The sequence below is a fragment of the Rhynchophorus ferrugineus genome, unplaced genomic scaffold, assembly GCF_030347505.1.
Source record: "Rhynchophorus ferrugineus isolate W39M unplaced genomic scaffold, kcgeb_rfMv2 rfM2, whole genome shotgun sequence".
Lineage (NCBI taxonomy): Eukaryota > Metazoa > Arthropoda > Insecta > Coleoptera > Curculionidae > Rhynchophorus > Rhynchophorus ferrugineus.
In genome coordinates, this window is record NW_027472581.1 from 15,075,502 (window position 1) to 15,097,473 (window position 21,972).

The 21,972-nt window shown below is 30.1% G+C and overlaps 1 protein-coding gene across 4 annotated transcripts in view; it reads right to left on the reverse strand.

Annotated features, from left to right (window-relative positions):
* Positions 1–21,972, reverse strand: part of msi (RNA-binding protein musashi) — a 278,252-nt gene that overhangs the window by 232,065 nt on the left and 24,215 nt on the right. The gene's annotated exons all lie outside the window — the stretch shown is intronic.

Genomic DNA, 21,972 nt, shown 5'->3' on the forward strand with positions numbered 1-21,972 from the left:
ATCGACACATTTTGTAACATCTGCATAAGAAGTGAAGTGCTGCTCACACATGTCAAGACTGATATGTCGAAACACGTAGTAATCAGTTGGAAAAAGGTTTTTAGAATACGGTGGGTGGGCTAGCACGTCCCATTTTAATGTTTTCAAGTATGTTTTTACCGGTTTTGCAACTTGTGGTCCAGCGTTGTCTTGCTGAAGAATAACATTGTTGTAAGTGTTGTAAAATTATTTTTTTTAAGCAGATCTTATAACAAATTACTTGAAACAATTTTCCTGTAATTAATTACCCAGCTATATCAACCAGATAAAACCAGCACTAAAATTTGGAAATAGTAGCATCAATGAGAGTTAATAAATAATCTGATTCATATTAAAGTTATCCAACGTACGATATACCAACGTATCTATAAATTTTCCTGAATAGATAATCTAAAAACAAACTGAACTTCTGCTCTAGAAGTAATAATATTCACGCGATGTTAATTATAACGGTCAGAAAATAAACGCTGGTATTATCCGCTTTCATAAAAGCAAAATATAGAACAGAATGGTAGAAAATCGTATTATATATGTTTGTTTATTTGTGTATAACAACTTTTACTCGTATTAAATGAATACATACATCTTTAATGTAAATATAGTTAATCATTACAAATAATAAAAATAATACATCTGTGTAGGTTTCGATTAATTGAACATAGTTTTCGGTAAAACATCGATCAACAACAACGAATGTAGAGGTAGTCCATAAACTGCATTTTCACACTCTCACATCACTAAAACACTTAAATATCGCATTGACAATACCCATAAATCATTTGTTTTACCTATTCTCGATAATCAAAGAATACAAGTATACACAGTTTTGGATCTGAGCAGCTAAAATCTGTTTATAAGCTAAATTGGGGGGCTGGAATCAAATCAGCAGCCCGTTTTTTTAAATTTACATTAAACAAAGTTTGAATTTGGTCTTTAATATTGCTTGAGACCTGTTTCACATGTTATGGTAAAACTTCGTCCTTAACTCCTTGGTATCGCTTTTTGGTTTGCACTATATCTTGATGTAGCCGTTTTCCTTGCTCATAACTCGTAGCCTAAGTTTTGTAGGAAAAAATGTAGATGTGAATACAGAAAATGTATTTTGACAGACATTCGAGCTCCAATCTTGTGGTAATTTTGCAACGAATTATCGATCGCGTGCTTGTAATCCGATGGTTTGTGGTTACCGACAATGTTGTGAACAACATTTTGAAACGATGTCTATGCTGCTGCTTTTGTTCCGATAAATTCATATTCCGAATCAAACCACTCAGTTCACTTAGCGAAATTAAATGCTTTTTTCTTATAACGGAGTCGCTTTCATTGCTCGCCGGTGATGGAGACGAAGTTCTTAAGGCATATTTTACATTTGACCTCAACTTGACGATTGACAATGGATCACTCCGAACGTGACACTAATGCTACGTCAGGATATTTATAGTGTGCTTTTATATTTATATTTAGTGTGCGTATTTATACCGACGACATTGATCGAGCAAAAATACATGACCATCTACGCCCTCATCCAATGCCCTCTCCAAAACGTTGGTACGGAAAATGAAAAATATAAAATTTCACCAAGTGACCACTTATTTAGCTTTGTTCCACACGCTTTATAAAACAAAAATTAATTAATTTATTTCTTTACAGTTTTGGTATCCACGGCTTGTCAATGTTTACTACAGCAAAACCAAAGTACTATACATATTTTATAGTTTATCTGTCATCATTTTTCCACATTTATGGAACATATGTTATCAACAAAAGCAACAAAAACACTCTGAATCGACTTTTAAACGTTGTATTGTATTTTAACATGATTTGTGAAGCACAATCATAGCACAAAAACAAGTTCCAAATGATGTTAAATGCAACGTCCTGAGTTGACAACAATTATAAGAGCGTAATGGCGCTAGGCTCCAAATGTTGGCCCGAATTTGTAAACTTGTGGAATCAATTGGTGATTTATGAAATCGCTGTCCTTTGGATATTCTCTTAAAAGTAACCTCTGAAGCTCTCTTCTCCTTCCAAGTCACTTGAGTAAACTGTGTGAATACGTTGTAGGTCGTTGCCTATAGTTTGTAAGGTCTAGCCCAATGGTTAACACAATACAAGGACCTGACGACTTATCTTGGTCCCCTTTGTTCATATTAAAATAATACCAATAAGCAGTCTTTACAAATTACGTCAAATTGAAGTTGTAGAAGATAAATAATATGAAATAAAAATAACAATAAGTAAATAAGTATCAAACACACAATCAACTTTAAAATTAGAGCTTATCGATATTTTTATAGTGATTTTTGATTAGTAAATTTTAGCAGAAATTGTCGGAAATTTTGTTTTTAATCACTTTGACATAATAACTTAACTATGAATGGTAATCTGGGCGTTAATCGGTAGAATTTCATAATCATTAAGGTTAGTTCAGTTCAAGTACTTTCGTTACTAGTATTATTCGTTACTGATCGGCGTTAGACACTTGTTTTTCGCGGTACACCTTCATTAAAAATCAACATTACCAAATAAATTAACTGGTAGAGAAGAATTATTTATTTAACAAAGATGCTTACAATCTGCACTTATTTTGTTTTAATAACTCCGGATAAACATATAATAATAATTTACCATATCAGGTAGTTAACGTTTTACATTGGAACACATCAATTGAAAAGTCTACCACAGTAAAACATATTTCTTTGGCAAAATTAGCTTTATTATTCAACATAATTCCCTTCAACGGGGAGTACGATTTGTCCTTTGCTTCAAAATATACCTTAGTTTCGGCAATCACCACTTCATTCAACAAAAAATTCTTCCCAGTGAGCATTCTTTTGAGATCTAAGAACAGGAAATAGTCGCTGGGGGTCAGATCTGGAGAATACGGTGAATGAGGAAGCAATTCGAAGCTCAATTCAAGGATTTTCGCCATCGTTTTCACTGACTTGTGGCACGATGCATTGTCTTGCTAAAGCAGTACTTTCTTTTTCTTCAAATGCGACGTTTTTCGGCGATTTGGTCCTTCCTTTTTCAAGTCAGTCAATGAAAATTATTCCATGCGCATCCCAAAATACAGACGCCATAACCTTGCCAGCCGACTGTTGCGTTTTCCCACGTTTTGGAGCGGGTTTCATCGTGTGCAGTCGACTCGGATGGCTGTCGATGGGGCTTCAGAGTGAAATGATGGAGCCATGTTTCATCCATTGTCACATATCGACACAAAAACTCGGGTTTATTACGCTTGATCATCTTCAGGCACTGCCCCAAATCATCAACTCGTTTTTGATTTTGGTCAAAAGTGAGCTCGCGCGGCACCCACTTTGCACAAAGCTTTCTCATACCCAAATATTCGTGAATGATATGATGTATACGTCAATCAAAATCATTTTGTGGATTTTTTAAATGTTTTCGACGGTAACAACCTCTTCTGGGCGTCCAATGCGCTCACCGTGTTCGGTGCTAATTTCACCACGTCTAAACTTAGCATACCAATCCTTGATTGTTGGTTTTCCTGTGGCAGTGTCCGGAAACAAGCCAAGTTTTTGCTTCAACTGTATTTTATCCCTTCAAAAAAATATTTTATTAACACGTAAAACTTTTTCCCAATAACGAATGCTATAATTCACAAACTAATGATCCAACAGCTGACAAATTTATATACGCATCTTTTGAGAGTTAGGGCTAACTACATATGAATTTAATTCTAGTAGCGCCATCTATTGGTCAGGCCGGCGACTTTTCAATTGACCTGTTATTAATATTAGTTATTAGTTGCTTCTAATGCCAAAAATTTCACAACTTATTCAAAGCAGCCATCTGGATTAAGACCAGAACATAATATAACAACAATACAGTTACATACAAATATACTTATATTTTGGTTTTATTTAATAGCAGCCTGTTCAATACCATAATATATATATGTAAATACTAAATTTGTCTGTTCATTTGTTTGTCAGTTCAGTCATTAAGTATTTATTTTGATATATTGATTACTAAACTTCCTCAGGTATCTTATGATAGTCCCATGCTGATACAGATATTGAGAATTATAACATTCTTCATGATATAATTCGCATTGTATGTAGCTGTATGGGTTGAAAATTAATGAAGAAAAGACCACAGTATGACAGATCGCCTGCTATTGTACATCTCAGTGGGATCGAGTTAGAATAAGTGAGTTCAGATATTTGGAATCAGTAATACAGAATAGAATAATAGAATCAGATTATATTTACAATCCACCTGTTCGGCCTCCGATACTTAGATACTGCCTGACATCTGTAAGCTTGAGGTCTTTCAGAAGCTATGTTTATATATAATTATTATATATAATATATTTTATGCATTATTTAATAAATGCAGAAATGCATATTCCAGTGGCTGAGCGAATGCCTTACAGAAATATATGGGTAAATTGAGTCTTTAGGTACAAAAGGCAACAAACAGCTCCGAAAAAGGAAAGGATCAGGATCAGAGAAAGCGCTCTGGAAAACAGAAGACTAACATTGTATGGGAAATCTTGTACCAACCGCACCATATTAGTTGAGAAGTGACCTCATACCGCTATCTATGGATTGACAATTATGATGATTCTGATATAGATTTATTTTCGTTAACGTAATCGTTACTATTACAAATAAATGGAAAATAAGTCTAAAACATTACCTTTTACTTTCGTTAAATTAAAAAAGCGCCAACATCTGCGCCATTAAAATTACAGTCAACAATTGACTTTGTCCACTAAATCATTAAAAGTTTGGTTGAATATAACACTTTATGTCATTCAAAGCTGTACTGGCAAAAACGAGAATTGACCATTATCACAGTTCTATTGAGTGTAGGCTTCGTCCATCATAACGACAATATAAAAGGCCATTTATGTCATATTTCAGTTACTCGTGATAGTATTGATGAATGTTTATACATCATATTACATTTTACTGAATGAATTGTACATTATAAATATCATTATTTCAAATAAATTTGTTCGAAATACGCTGAGTAATAAATAATAAAAAGAACACGATCTTTATTGTGCTATGTGTTAAAATACGAACTCAGATTCGAAGCTGACATTTAAAACGCACGTACAAAATGTAATCATATTGAGACTAATATTTACATATTACAAAAGTATTTGATTTTTATCTCATGTAAATATTACGATCTATCAAATGGCACATACCACTTAAAAAACGGTCTACTCTCAATCAAGAGAAAAAAATATTATAGGAATGCATCAATAACAGTTATCTGAAAACTTGAAAGCGATTTTTTAATGATACGTTAGATGAAAATAGAAAATATTATTTAGCTTACCGCGTTATTAAATAAAACTAATAATAGAGTCAGGTTAATAAGAAAACTTTTTATTAAAAATATTAATGGAGTTCTTTTTATAGTTTTGTAGAAAATCATATTTATTATTTGACTGTTGTTTGGTTGTTACATGCTGGTATGTGAGTGCTAAATTAAATGTTTTAATTATAATCTAAGGGTTATAAATTTAATTGAATATATATTTTTGTCAGATTTATGAATCTTGAATTTATTTTTAATGGCTCCATTTTAATTAATAACCCGATGTTATTAGTTAACAACACATATTATACACAGGCAAGAATCTGGGAGAAAAATGAATATATTTATACTGAAACCTAACTCTATAGTTATGGTTCCTTAGTTATTAAATTGCTATATATAATTCTAAAAACTTAATGAAATTCATTAAAAATACTATTTTTTTTTATTGGTAATAGAGTAAAAGAAAAAATTATAACAGATGATGTTAAACTATATTTGTGAATCAATATTAGTGTCATTGTTCATAGTGGTTATTAAAAACGTGATGTATACGCATGTACATATATGTTATTAGATGAAAAATATAAAGCTACAAGAGAATAATCTAGCCAAACAAAGCACATTTAGAGCTCATTGGTGCTGCAAAAAAAAACAAATACCTAGAAAATGCGTCAATATTATGTGAATATACTCAATGGAATAAGTAGTATGATAGTAGTTTTAATTTTAAAACTTTATTATATACAACATTTTTCGCTAAAACAATGAAAGCTTGCTCTTTAAAATTTTCTTTATTGTCTCAACATAATCTTAATTATATAAATAAAAAGGATTGGTACTATACGGATATATTGTATTCATCCTAAAACGACAAAAATAATTTCAATTGCTGTTGAAAGACTTCGTTTCTTAACCCAAAATAGTTATGTCTAATATTTTTTGTTACCCAAAACACAGAAATAAAATCACTTTCATTTCTGCTCTTGTCGATTTGTAATTGGTGACTACAAAATCGCCCGAAAAAATGTTAAAGAATTGAAGCTTGACCTAAGTTGAGATATATTGTAAAATTTTTATTTTTTTTATGTTTCGTAATTATATGTTTGAAAAATAATTATAGTCGGAATAATGGTAATTATGATTGGTATAATTTAATTTCTATTAAATATGACCCGATTTTTTATGAGAATTGTGTCTTGTTTACTACTTTTTGATTAACTTAAATTACATTAACTTATAGTAAGTAACAGGAAGTAGTCGCCTTCCCTAGCTCTAGGGGTAGATATTTGTTAAAAAATTAAACTTTCATAGATGATGATTGGTCCTAATGATTTCTATTATGGACGATGATTGTACAGATGAATGAAAATTTTCCTCTATCACTGTAGATTCTCACTGAATATTATATTAACGTGTCGCCAATTTATCTGTTTTCATCTAAGGTTCGACAAAAGTGGTACAACGCTAATAAAACCTTGATCATTAGAATGCGAAGACACGCAGCTGTTTTAAAGCAAATGGTGCCGCAACAACTTATTAAAAATAAATATTCTAAATATGTCAGGTGTTCACATTATTTTGTCCATCCTCTGTATTTTGTATACTCTAGGTTCCAATCTTTTTTTATTTTTGTTTGGAACTCTTCCTTATAAAATTCTATTGATAGTATGTAACTACATTATAGCTTTTTTCCTTCGACACTAATCGAAGATAAAATAATAACAAAAATAAGCTCATCTATCTCAGTAAACGTCCATTGACAGCAGCTTTGGTTTTGTTTGAATCTAATCTATTTCAATTAAATTACTTAACAACATTTCTTGCTATTCCTGAAGAAACAATATATTTTACATATTTATGTTTAGAAACACAATGTTTGAGTTCATTAACATTGATAGATGAACTATCGCATATTTTGCGATTTGTAAAACACTTTAAAAACTATGGACGCTTCACTTACATTGCTGCGAAACAAGAAACTTCATTTGAATAATTGATTGCAACAGATTTCCCTAATATACACTAATATTTTTATATATAATATAATATTTAAACTGTTTTTGGTTAATATCACATAATATTAATAATATTAGTTTTCGATAATGTTGAAAACAGTATATAAAAACTAGTTCAAAAACAAATATAAAGTTAAAATATTTGAATGGTGAAGTTTAAATTTAATTCTTATTTGACAGGAAAATATTATCTTTAAATCTGAAAAAAATATTATGAAAAATATAATTAATTAACTTCTTCTTGTTGTTCTCAAAGAAAGAATTATTACTGAATCAAACTAGTTAAAATAATTCAAAAAGTCTATTTTATCAGTCATCATATAACTTGAACCTATTCGAGTTTATATCACTTTGCCATTCTATAAATATTAATGTAGTAACGTAAATAATGCAAATTTCAATAATAAATATTTCGGACGAACATAACACTTCGATTTTAAAATGGTATTTGTATTCATTTTTACAACGATGATCACCGAGCAAGATATTCAAGGACTGTTATTTTATTTGGTTTATTAACCTGAACTGCTTATGGGTAATAAAGTAAAAAATAATAAATCACTATCGGTATCCTGTCGGCTGTTAATTGCAAAATGGAAAAAAAATTGACGAATATCAGATAGATCCGATTTCATTGGAGTGATGTATAGGTGAAATAAATTTAAGTCGTTAATATTAATTTTGGTTTAGTCATGTCAAAAACAAGGGATGTATAAAATAATATGAACATACATACGCAGTATTTACTTATTAATAAAGTCTTTTTCCCGGAACAGATTCGTAGACTGTCTGAATAGTTTCCAGCAGAATACTGTCCCATTCTTAAATCATAAAAAACCAATTCAGTTGTTTTCAGTATAAGCGCTCCCATTAACCGATCACTTGTTTTAACTGTCACAGAACAAAAAGTGTCATACACTGAAATATAACCTACAACACTTGGCATATAAACAGGGCTATATATGCAACGAAAGGTAATATATATAGCATAATACTGATATTATGCCTATCCCCTAAAGTGAAATAGCAGTAGTAGGATATATTGCTCTACAACTGCCCCGGATTTGGCGCTCCCCTATACAGAATAAACCACAGAAAAGAATAAAACCACAAAAAAGACCTGGAATAGGTATACACGTATGTCAAAATTTAGTACGTAGGTATAAGAACAAAGAAGATAATGATTCTTGTTGTGTTGAAAGTAGCCAAGTCATTAATGAGGTTTGCCCATCAAGAATAGTAGCAAAAACAGTAGTAACTGATAATAAGTAGACATTTATTTTAAACATAATATATTTAAGTAATGATTAAAATTATATTTTATAACTAAGATGTAGCTAGAATTTGTTGAAAGTAAAAGTCGAAGAATGTGAAATTCAGCGACTCAGGGAAGACATTAGACATCATTTAAGAACAGTTATCAGCTAAGATATACGAACAGTGTACGGTGATACTTTGGAATAATTAAATTTGCTAACAAAAGTAGATTTGGATCAAATAAACAAAATAGAAAACTATCAACGACACCCTAATAATCTAATGACAAGGAAAATATAATGCGTTATTATAAGAGTATAGGTAAATAAATTATTGTTTTGTAAATATAATGATGTATTGACTGAGAGTACTGTCATCCATTCGTTTTAGGCTAGTAGATGTAAAATATGTTAATCAAAAGCTCGATGTAGTCAATGCATTAATGGGGTTTGTGGATCAGGAATAGTAGCGATAATATTTGGAGATTTTTAGGAACATTTTACTGCTTTCATATATAGTGGTGACTTTTTCGTTTGGTTTTAACTATATTGGCTGTGTTTGATCTGAACGATTCTGGTCTGTTTTATGGTAATATTTATTTATATGATTCTTGGAGTTCTTGTTAATCGTTCAAATATGTAAATTTATTTGAATATGGTGTTCTTATAAAAATAAAAAGGCATATAGAAATTATTTTTATTATTTCATTTTATTCATTAATTTTTTAAATAAAATGTGTTATTTCAAAATATTTTCAATGTTTATTTCCCTCCTTATTTATAGTTTCAACTTTAAGTCAATTATTTATCGTATTTGTGTATTTTTATTTATAAAAAATAATGATGATGTGTAACATGATATTTTTATAAAAATAGAATAGCTGGACAAATAATAATTAAGTTTTTATTATTTTGTTTTATTCTTCAATACTTTTTTAAATAAAATGTGTTATTTCAAAATTTTACCATATTTATTTACTTCCTGAGCCTATATATTTACCTTCTTAATATATTCGATATTTATATAACTTTTGTCTTTGTTTCATCACTATATACTTTATTGATCCAAGCCTGATCTTCCTCTGAAGAGAGCAGCTTAATTGACACCCGAAAATATTGCCGAATGCACGTGCTTTTATTTCAACACAATGTTAAGCAGTAGGATCCAGCCTCTAAAAAATTGAACGGGTTGTTATAACTAAATTTCCTATATATACATAGATAAACAGCTCTATGTGTGTTAATAATCTATACAAACCTTGACAGCTTTCACTCAAAGTTTGTCATTGTTGTTCATTAGAATACAGGAAAAGTATATTATTGGTTACATCAATCTTGTTTTATTTCTTCCACTTACATTAACGATTTGATAGTCCAATCAGTTAAAACTCTTATTTGTATTACTTATTTAGTAACTAAAAATCGTATCTTAGTAAATTTAAACAATATAATTAATATTCGTCCATTATATTTTAAAATTTTGACTTTGAATCTATATGTTAATCGGCTGACCGAAAATTTGGCCTACCGTTTTGAGGTAAACAGGAGTACCAAGAAGCTTAAAATTTTGCAATATAACATAAAAATCAGTAAATTCCATTAAAGAAAAATACGCCCAAATCAAGTAACCAGGAATAGGCTCTATTTTGTTTTTTTAATTTTATTGGATTAAAATTCTATTCGATTTCGTAAGAGCAAGCATAAAGAGTTAAAATTAAAGTTTTAATTTCTCATTTGTTGGTGAGTTTTTATGTGGGACACAAGGCAATGTGGTAGGTAAATAAATCAACTGACAGGAAAAAATAAGACATTTACTATTTAATGATTGAATAGTGGAATAAACGAATAAGAAACGATGCAATTTTATTTAATAATGTGGCTAAAGAAATTATTCTTTGATCAAACAATCGCTTCGTTTTTTATTAAATTTATTATAAAATTAATTCAAAAACGAATTAATGAAAATATGTAGATAAAGTGAAACTAACTACATAATTTGCCTACATGGAACACATGGGACAAACGTAAGAAATTATTTCTTATTTAACAGTTATTTTAACCTTTTATCAATTAATTTAGTTATTTATTTTAGAGAACTTAATTTTTGAGAAGTCAATAGTTCATTTAACGGTTAAATACGTTACTTTAATATAATTTCTATATTGTAAAAATAAAGTGCTTGATTGTCTTCGTTATTGTTTTAATTAATATAAAAATATGTATTACTTCATTTAATATTCCCTGTATATGATTATAACATAAATGTGAATAAAAATCATATATATAATGCTCTGAAACTAATCTTAGTCATGATACTTTTGTTATAATGTTCAGCGATATAGTAATTTGAAGTTATCAATACTTATAATTCTTGTGAATTATTAAAACTCAATGGAAATTAGATTTAATTAAATGCCATTTAAAAAAGGTTAGTGTGTGTTAGTTCTTGAGATAGTTTACATGTATTTTAATATACAGACATTTGTTAGCGTAGTTTCAGGTTTATTAACCTGAAACGTAAACCGGTTTCTTTTGTTATTTTTTTGTTCGGTTTTGCCGGTATCATGATAAAATCACTTTCAGTTTTACCAACTTTAAATGATAGTCGAATCATCGGACGAAAAGGTAAAACTAAAAGTGAATACATATTTTGATACAAGTTCCAAACATCTTAGGAATATTATGACATATCGGTCAGAGATACGCAAATTTTATTAACTAAAGAGTTGGGTTGTTGGAAAGAAAACACGGTTGTAAATTAACTACAATTTATTTTCTCTCTTCTTTGTGTAAAGTAATATTCAAAGACGAGTTGTTCATTAAAATTAATACTAAAAAATAAATACATTTAAAGATGTTAAATCAATACGTTATGGGAAAAGAATTATGAATTAGATGGAATCGACTTACCAAATCGTATGCCTGGTTTTGGAGAATGCTACCATACAGATATTTATTGTTTTTGATTCATTCTAATTCTGATATTTCGTTTGTTTTTAACATTTTACTGTCTTCTGGTAATTCTTGTAATTATTTAGTAATTCTGCTACATTTTCTTATCAATTCTTTTATCATTTCTTCCTTGTCAACACTTGTAACTATTTAGTAATTCTGATACAATTTTCTTATCAATTCTTTCTTCTTAATTCTGTGTAATTCTGACGTTCTTCTTAGTTGCAAATCTTTAGTCAATTCCTATACACTTTCTTATCAATTCTTTCTTTTCAACTCTTTTATTAATGCTGATTTTCGTTGTCGATGCACCGTGTTTTATAGCCGAAGCTCCTGCCTTGGGTTCTTGGTGGTGGTGGAGACGGCTGGTCCAAGAAACCATTTTCTGTACCACGATTCGTTCAGATTATCGGGATGAGAAATACTCTTCCAACTAGGAACTTCTCAGATTAATAGAATACGTGCATTTCGAACTCTCAAAGAATTTTGGAAAATTCCAAGATTTCGGGCCTTCTTGATGTTTATGATTATAGGCGCCACAAGGAGTCCACTATCTGGTCTAACTTCTAACACGCTTCGTCTAGTCCAGATTCCTGAACCCCCATTATCCGGAAGACTCGACAACAAGCTGATAGGATATCCGGCGAAACACGTGTGTTCAGTTTACTCGGTGCCTTCCTTGATTGGCTTTATTTAACCAGACACCGAATGTCTATACGAATGTTTTATGTTGTCTCAAGTCAATTTTTTTTCCTATGTCACAAATAGTACGGAATTAGGCCCCTAAACTACACAAAAGAAAACATATTACAATTTTCGTAAACCTAAATGTAAACGACTTTCTTAAACATAAATAACTGTAAATGCGTCGCAACATAAAGCATCACTTAATAAGTTTCAGATTTTTTCTTACTTTAACTTTATTGGATATTCCAAAAATAATATATTTGGAAATAGATGCTTTATTCCAATATTCAGAAATGTTTAGACCACGAAAAGTAAAAAACAATTGTCCTTCGTTTCTTTGCAATGATAGACATTACTCATTGATCTATTAATGAAATATTTCACCTACTAAGCTCCAAGTTTTTGTGGCCAAATATAGGAAAATGTACTGGTTAATTGGAAGCAAATCACAATCATCAGTACATAATAAATTGCTATTATACAAGCAATTATTGAAACCCACTTGGACATATGGAATTCAATTATACCAATTATGTTTTTCTGTTACAGGACTGATACTTTACGCTGACAACTTCAAATACTGATTGTCTCTCAAAAAATCAAGAGAATCGCAAGAAGGCTCACTTTATTCTCATGTCAATATCAAAGTTTTACAAGTATTAGATAACACCAGAACGGGACACAGACTCAAAAGAATCAGATCATATAGTCCAAAGAAATGCACTTAATGGAAATACACCAATGTTAATACTTAAACAATTTTACACAAGAAACTAATATAGGACCAATCTAGATTGACTAGTAAAAATGTAATAAATAAACAATCAAAAAAGTTTTCGTGGAATATCGAGGATTTTGGCAAGTATTATAACCAAGGTCTATTTAATTTATATAGAAAACTTGATGATTCTTTAACCGACAAAGAAAAAAATCAAAAAGACATAGACGGAATGGAACCAAAAATCTTAAAGTAAAGCTATAAAAGTGTAATTTCTATATTTCCGCCATTTTCCATTAAATCTATTTAAAATCGTGCTTCGGTTACTGTGCAATAATAATCTTAATAATATTTTGGTGTGTACTAGTTTTTCTTTGATTTATCATCACGTTACCGATCGTTGTTTAAATTTTATTATTGTTTAAAAATCAATATAATAAAATTTAATTTAAATTAAAAATCGATATAGTAAATATTGCTATAATTTGACATATTGAGTTAAGAGGACACAGAGTTAAGAGTACCTTCAGTAAAATTCTGACCTTGTACTGTTCGCATCTCTTTTGTATTCTCTCGGTAAGTGTTTGTTTAATATAGTCATAGTTTTATATGTATTTATATCTAATTAGTACATCTTTTCAACTTGATTAAATATTTTTGGTAATAATTTCTCATATCCCAAGTGAAGATTGATTCTTTTAATTATTGGAGCTGGATGAAGATATATACAGTTGTAAAAAACATAACTGCCCATTAAATAAAAACACAGCTCGAAATCCAAGTGGTTGCTTAAGTATATTTAATTTAAGACACAGAAGAGTTTAAAATACTTCTTGATTTTTCATAAAGAAACATGGCCGGATAAATTCGACAAAATAGGAGGTTATCGCTTTATTTATAAAATCTGATTATTTATAGACATAAAGCTACGTTCTGAAGATATATTATTTAGGTTATAATAGGAATTCAAAAAAAGTAGATACCACTAACAATCGAATTTATCAAACCCATGACTAACGTCCCGCTCGTATTATTCATAGCCTTCTATAATTTAATCACGACGAATTAAAACATTACTCTTTTGGACAACCGTCAGGCCATTAAAAAGATTATAAATCTGAATTATTTCGTATTGAACGAAACGCCGAAGGTTAAGAATCGAACGTTACCACTGAGCCGGTCTATTGAACCCCGACGTAGCCTTGAGACGGTACCATGGACCAATGTAGCCGAGGCCCATTCCGCGAAGACGCTTCCCCATAACCTATCCTCAATTAACGACACGCTCGATTCTTCAACAAAACAATTTCCATCGTATCCATTGTATATCAGTTAAGAATTGTATATTAAAACAATATAAGGATATAAAAATATAGGAAAATAATGAAATACAAAATGTCATACGTTTGTCATTTATTGGCCTATAAATAAATAAGTTTTGGAGTAATTTGTTTCAATTTGAAGCTTCATTGTGGAAAAATCTGTACAATTTATTTTATTCAAAGTATCGTCTCATCACACGGGGATTCAATATAAGTCACATGAAACCTCCAACTTCATTTAAATAAAGTCGAATTATAGTTTAAATCATAGTGTATTAAAGTAAATGGGACAAAATCTACCCATTTACACTTGTCCCCCAATAAAATTAATTATTAAGAGCCAGCAGATAATGTTAAATATCTGCGAATGCATTTTAATCGTTGCTTAACATGAAAAATACACATAGTGCCAAAACGCAAAGAGCTTCAACCTAAAATAAACAAAAGTCTAAATCGAACTATCCTTAGATAACAAGCTTTTGCTGTATAAGTCAATATTTAAGTTTATTTGGACCTAGGGTATTGAACTGTGCGATACTATTAGCAAATCTAAAATAGCTATCCTTTAGAGATTCCAGAATAAAGTGTTGTGAGTCATCATCGATGCTCTAATTCAGTGCGATATGCCCTTTGAACCCATAACGACTGATCCAAAGTGTGAACCACGGTCGTCAACATTAAGCCTACCGACTGGCGAGTGACCAAGTTAGAAATCATCCCAGAAGACATCTGGTCTTACCCGGCCTGGTTACTGGCGTGACTGGCATCATTTTCCTTGTCGAAACATAAATTTACGACCATGCCCAGAATAAGATTTATATTATAAGTTAATGTTATGTACAGCAGATCAGTTACTGAAGCTAATAAAATTTAAAAAATACTTAATACCCACGGGCAGACAGAGATTAATTAAAAAAAAACATTGGGTATCGATAGCTGTTACTTTTTCCCATCTTTCAGGGAATTTGCGGATTCCATCTCGAAAGAACCATATATCTCCTGACGCTATCGACAAATCGACCCATTTTTTGTATCTTCGTAAAAAGTGAAACGCTGCTCAGATATGTCGCGACTTATATGTCAAAACAAGTTGTAATCAGAAGCAACAAAGTCTGGAGAACATAGCGGGTGGGATAGTACTTCACATTATGTTATATTGTTACCAAGTATACTTTGACCGGATTTGGAACAAGTGGTCGAGAGTTGTCATGCTGAAGAATAACAGTAAAGGGCTCAAACGCATTAATTATAGTCGATAGTGATCCTCATTAATGGTTTTATCGATTAAAGTCTTCGAAATCATCGTATACAAATGTTTTAGCTCTCCATAACGGTCGTTCTCTTCGGTGTCAAAATCACAACTTTTAAAGCGTTGAAACCAATATTCACATGTCCAAATCGTTGGAGCATGTTTGCCACAAGATTCACGCATTATTCGATGATCTTCAACAGCCGTTTTCTCCAAAATAAAATAAAAAAAGTAAAACTTCCCCCAAATGCAATTTACTCGGTACACATTCAGATATACACTTCGAGAAATATTGGAATGGGAAGACTGTTAGTGAAGCTTCAACACGAACTTGGCTACAAATGAACTAGATGTGATTAAATACACAGTAAAACCTTGAAAATTAATTGTAATCATATAAGAATGCTTAAGTAAACAAATTTCAGCGTATTCTATTCGGTAATCAAATGTTGTTAATTAGATATATTCTATAATATTTTTAAGATGTTTAAATATATTCTGTAATAGTAGCATTTCTTAGAACTTTATATATACACCAATGTGTTGTATTCTAGGTTATAGCGATTCGAACAGAATGCATTATTTTTGTAAGTATCCAGTTCCTTATCAAAAGAATCTTTAAGACCTAATAGGTCCATAGTTTATATTTTAGACAGTTTGACTATAAAGCAAAACGTGAAAGACTATTGTATAACAAAGATGCAGTTCCTAGCTGTAATTTAAAGAGTTGATCCATCATTCATTGTGGAAACTGCCTATAATGATGTTTAATACATAACATGTCTTTATTTTAGACACATATATTTTACATTGTTACTAGAAAATGATAATATGGATACAACTTTAGTATCAGCAGAAGTCAATCTGTCAAAGTTAATGTCAGCAAATGAGGAGAAAAATAATTTTTGTGAGGGTTTCCAAAGTGAACTCAAGCAACAGAATATTTGTTTATTACAGCTTCTTTTTCAAGAACAGGCGAGATAGTTCGACATCGGTGACAAATGATACCGAATTTCACATCCGTACATATTTTAATTTATTATTGAATGAAGCAATATCTTGAGTTGATTTGATACTAATATTAAGTGCAAGACTTACTAACAAATTCCTAAATAACTAAGTTTAAATAAACTTAAGAGGGTCTTGGGATTTTTACAATGAATAAACATAAACAAAGAATTTTTCTTAAATTTTGCACAGGGAGCTTCGTGTGCCAAGTCATAGAAAACATAGCAATACGTCTAAAAGTGGTCGAGACGTAATGGAAGATTTGCTTTGCTCTGACCGACCATCAATTATTTCTATTGAAATTAAAATCGCTAAAGTAAACGATACCATGACTGAAAATCGCCATTCGAGTTTAATGGAGAGAATTTGTCTAAAATTGTCAGATTTGTGAAAAAAAATGGTCTAACATAAACGGTCCATTTCCACCTAATATCCTTCTGTCCAATTTTTGTATCCAACAAGTAAATATTTGACATTGGAAACATCTGGATTAATTTTTACACAGACCTAACATGTTACAGACTATAACAAAATAAATAACCAACAACCAAAGTACATATTTGATATTTTGGTATACTTGGCAAGAACACTGTATATAATTGAATCAAATAAAAAATATTTACCATCATATATAAGAAATTGCTGTTTAAATATTAACGGAGGTATTAGAACTGAGATGCTAAAAGATAACAGACAAAAGGGATTACGACAGTCATGTTTATTCATTTTTATTTATTAAAATATAATTGGTTTAACATTCTGAAAATTAATTGCTCCTTTAATATAGTGTAAGTTAATATATATTTTTTAATCAGTTATATTAAACAGGACACAAAAGAAAATTATTAACATAATCTGACAGGTGATTTTTTTTACCTGGCGCCTTTCCTTCCTTCCCTCCTTGTAACCTAGCGACAGCTTTCGATTCATTCACTTCTCTTATTCATTTTCATATTTTGTCGGAAAATCAAGTTTTTCGTTTGAGTCTTGTAATAATAAACATTTATCAAATGTAAATGATTTAAACGAGGTGATCAACAAACCATTGAAGCCTGATCAATGTAAAAAAAAACTGTTAAAAAAAATTGAGGAAATCTATATTTTAGTCTAATCTAACCAGCGAAGACAGATGATTCGTACAAATGAAAAAAGCTTATTTATTCGACATTATTTGAAGGTTAAAAACTGAACGATTTATTTTTCGAATTCCTTTGATGAAATGTAATGTGCTATGTCTTCATCCAATGTCTTCAAAATATCGTTCAGGATGGCTTCAAAAAATTGGCCAAATAAACACCAAACTAATAAACCGAAGAAAACAAAACAATGCCTTTATATTGTGAATGTCTTCATTAATAATCATTACTTTTATTGGTCTTACTCTTTATTGGGGAAATTTAAAACAGGATGAGGGTATTGTGATATAAAAAGTGATCTCATTTGAGAAAAGCTGATAACAGTTGGTGGTAAACAGAAAAACCATTGGTCAATCGAAAAGGCGTTTTGTTGAAACAATGAGCTCAAAAAAACGACCACATTTAAGACAAATGTAAATGGAGTACAAACAGCTATCAATAACGAACCACGAAGTCTACACATATATATTTCACACAGAAAAATATATTATCTACCGTTAGTTCTAGAGTAACCCCATGTGTGAATATAGCAAAATATTTGACAGCACGACACTGGATGCCAAGCTAAAATGAGCGAAGCCAGCACCAAAGAATGGTTCCAGAACAGTCTCTCTTGCTTCATTGATGAAAAACATTACTTTGTCTTAACTCGAGGACGAGTAAATCAGTATTTTTGTTAAATAAAGGCTTTTTAATTTAATTTCTAACATTTTAAGGAAAAATTACTAGATAATGAGTAACTAGTAATATATGTATCCTACAATTTTTAAATATACGTACATTATCATCTTAATTCCAAAGGAAATGTTAAAACTGGGAAGGATCTTTTAATTTGAAAATATAATAAATACGATTTAAACTATTACAATACATATTACCCTATTGGCATTAGTTTATTTGTTTAATTAAATTGGAAATAAAGATATAAGATAAAACCTGATAATTACATAAATTTAAAAATATTAATTATAATTATTTTATAGAACTCCTTTCGCATTACCTAAAAACGGCTCATTTATCTAACATGTGATATATTGTAATTTTATTATATTTAGCGAGTGTTGAAATGCTTTTGTCTGCTTCCTACAAATCCGTTAATTAAACATATTAATATTTACCCAATGATTTGCTTTATCGAAAAGTAAATATTTTTATTATGAATTTCAACTGTCTATTATGTTGTTTCCACAGTAATACTCTTGATACTTGATTATATACACTGTTTTGTTAATATGTTAATTCTTCACAATATTCTTCTTTAAACTGGCAATATTCCAGTCAAACTCGTTAAACAAAAACCGCAGAAGACAATACAAATAACTTTTAAATTATATAATAAATATAAAAAATAAATTATTAAAAAATTGGGATATATTAAATATACAATTAAGATTAAATAATAAGAATATTTTTAACGCTAATTACAACTAAATATTATTACAAAATAATATAAATGTTATTAGATAAGCTGTTTGCACATAAATTATTATTTCTTGTCAAAATAAATATCTTCTCAAAAAAATGTTAGCTAAATATTTCGAAACAGTAGTACAATATTTAACTATTTACTTATCAAAAACAATCAAATACGACAGAAAATATTATTTGGCTATCGTAATATTGAAATATTAATTAAATATGACCTTTAAAAATTGCATGTTTATGTTAATTTGATAAACTCTTTGTTAAAATAGCGGCTAATTAATGAAGAATTAGAATTCAAATATATAAACACTTTCATACTTTTCACGGATTACTTCCTTGCCATTATAGTTCTATCTGAAAACTAGCGCAACATTTCCATAATAATAGAGAATATTTAGTTTAAGGAAATTAATTATGATAAAACATGAATAAAAAAAATCTAAATCTTTCATTATTTATCAGAATGACACTATTCGGTTAAATTTATCACATATTTATATATAAAATGTTTATATATTGAGATATTCCCTAATGAATGTTTATCTATAAATATATATAGAGATACAGATACGTATTTCATAAAGCACTTTTTCGTAATTTATCTCGAATGCCATTTTTGCGATTTTGTTGAAATGGAGTTGGAGGTTACTTGGCTGACAATAATTTGAACATAAAGTGCACTATGCATGATGCAAAAATCCATGAATTGGGCTTCGAGTTGCTTCCTCATCCACCGTACTCTCCAGATCTGGCCCCCAGCGACTATTTCCTGTTCTCAGATCTCAAAATAATGCTCGCTGGAAAGAAATTTTTGTCGAATGAAGAGGTGATCGCCGAAACTGATGCCTATTTTGAAGCAAAGGACAAATCGTACAACAAATGGTATCAAAATGGTATTCAGGGTATCATCCTTGAAGAGATTATGTTGAATAAAAAAACTAATTTTGCCAAAAAATGTGTTTTAGTATGGTAGGTCGGGGACTTTTCAATTGATCTGTGAAACTATATCTTAGTTAGCAACTACTAGTAACAATGTAATTAACAAATAATAAATAGAACAATAATGCCGATTTTGATTCGGACACAGAGGATGAATTATCATAACATAAAACTTGATGCAAAGAAACGACAAAAACATTGACGTCAAAGGACAAAATCAGCCCGAAAGAAGAAAAGGACCATCATACTTGATTACAAGGTCATGGTGCCAGTTTCTTAGAATACATCTGAATTAATTTTTATTGATTATTATCAGAAAATAAAACCAGTAAACTCGGTATTTCTCACTAGAAATACTATATAACAAACTGTATCTCGATTGAGTAAACGGTACAAAAATAAAATGAGACTACTTTAAAAAATGAAAATTTCTCTCCCAAGAATTCTTATAAAGTTACTTAATTTTTGTCTATCCTTGTATGATGTGATTATTGATGATTGACACGAGCAATTCCACCAGTGACCTAAGTCGCAGACACAAAAGAAGATAAAAACAAAAGAATAAACACTATAAAGACTAATTATTTACAGCAGCTTAATGTAATAAACTTAAATACGGTAAAGCTTCCAGACATACGTCTTGAGAAAGAGAACAAACAGTAAGACGTAATAATATTTTATTTACGCGATAAACCTTTTCACTTTATTTCAGTTTATATATTATTTATTTATGTTCACTTAAAACGAGCTAGATTCGTTACTAATTATACACGTATCATGCAATGCCGATTAATTAAGAATAATTATATATGTTTATTAAAACAATTATCAACTAGATGGAGATGCTAAGTAATAAAGGAAATCATAGACTTTGACATATAACAAAATATTAATATTTTGAGGAATCGTAATTTGTACCAATCCAAATCGCATTTTAGAGGTTGTTTCACGTTGCGACGCATCAGACAGCATTGTATCTCTTTTTATCTGGGATAAAATGAGAAGGAAAAATCTGCCACTAGATTAAAACGAATTTTATATTTTTACAAACTGCAATACGCAATATATTTCACGTTTTCTCAACTGTTAAGCTACGAGTATATAAAGATATAGTTAGTAAAGATAGTGTGCAAAACAAATACTCGTTTATTAGTTATTCGTATGAATTTAGTTCTTGAATTACCAAGTAAACTACCTATGAACTCAACATGAAAATTGACAATATGGCATGAGCTTTTATATTTGTAAAATAATGGAAACCGATTTTTACTTCATTATTTAACAGATTTGCAAATAACGCAACGTGTGTGGCAACAAATCTTGTATATGTTGAAACCCGAATGTCGATACATGAAAGTGAGGAAACTGATATGACGGTAAAATAAACAGTGAGCATTAAAGAAAACTATGTATATTCTATCCAAAGTTGCTGTGAACATACGTCATCAATATGTTTAATGTATTGCTTGTCGCAATTTGTAAAATCATTTTAGAATCAGACAATAGTATCCTTCTCATTTTATTTTAATTGAAATCGATACAGTGCTGTCTCCTACGTTCGAACATGTAAACGAACCAGCCTGTCAAAGTCGTCCGATAAACGTATGCAGAATTCTTCAAAACGGTAGCGATAAGAGGTTATAAACCAGCAAACGTTGTCCTAATGCTATGCTTGATACATTTCAAATCGCAATATTTTTTAACAACAGAACAGAACAGATTGCCCATCTAATTGGTTACTTCGAACAGGAACGAGATAATGGAGGCCCCCTCTTACCATAAAACTCGTTAGAGAAGTAAGCATTTTTACTGTTAAATATTAATTTTCTGCGGTTTTTATTGAAAATATTTTTAGCGTCTTTCAGCTGCTGTAAATATTAATATAGACGCGGAAACTGAAATATCTTTAAAAATGAAAG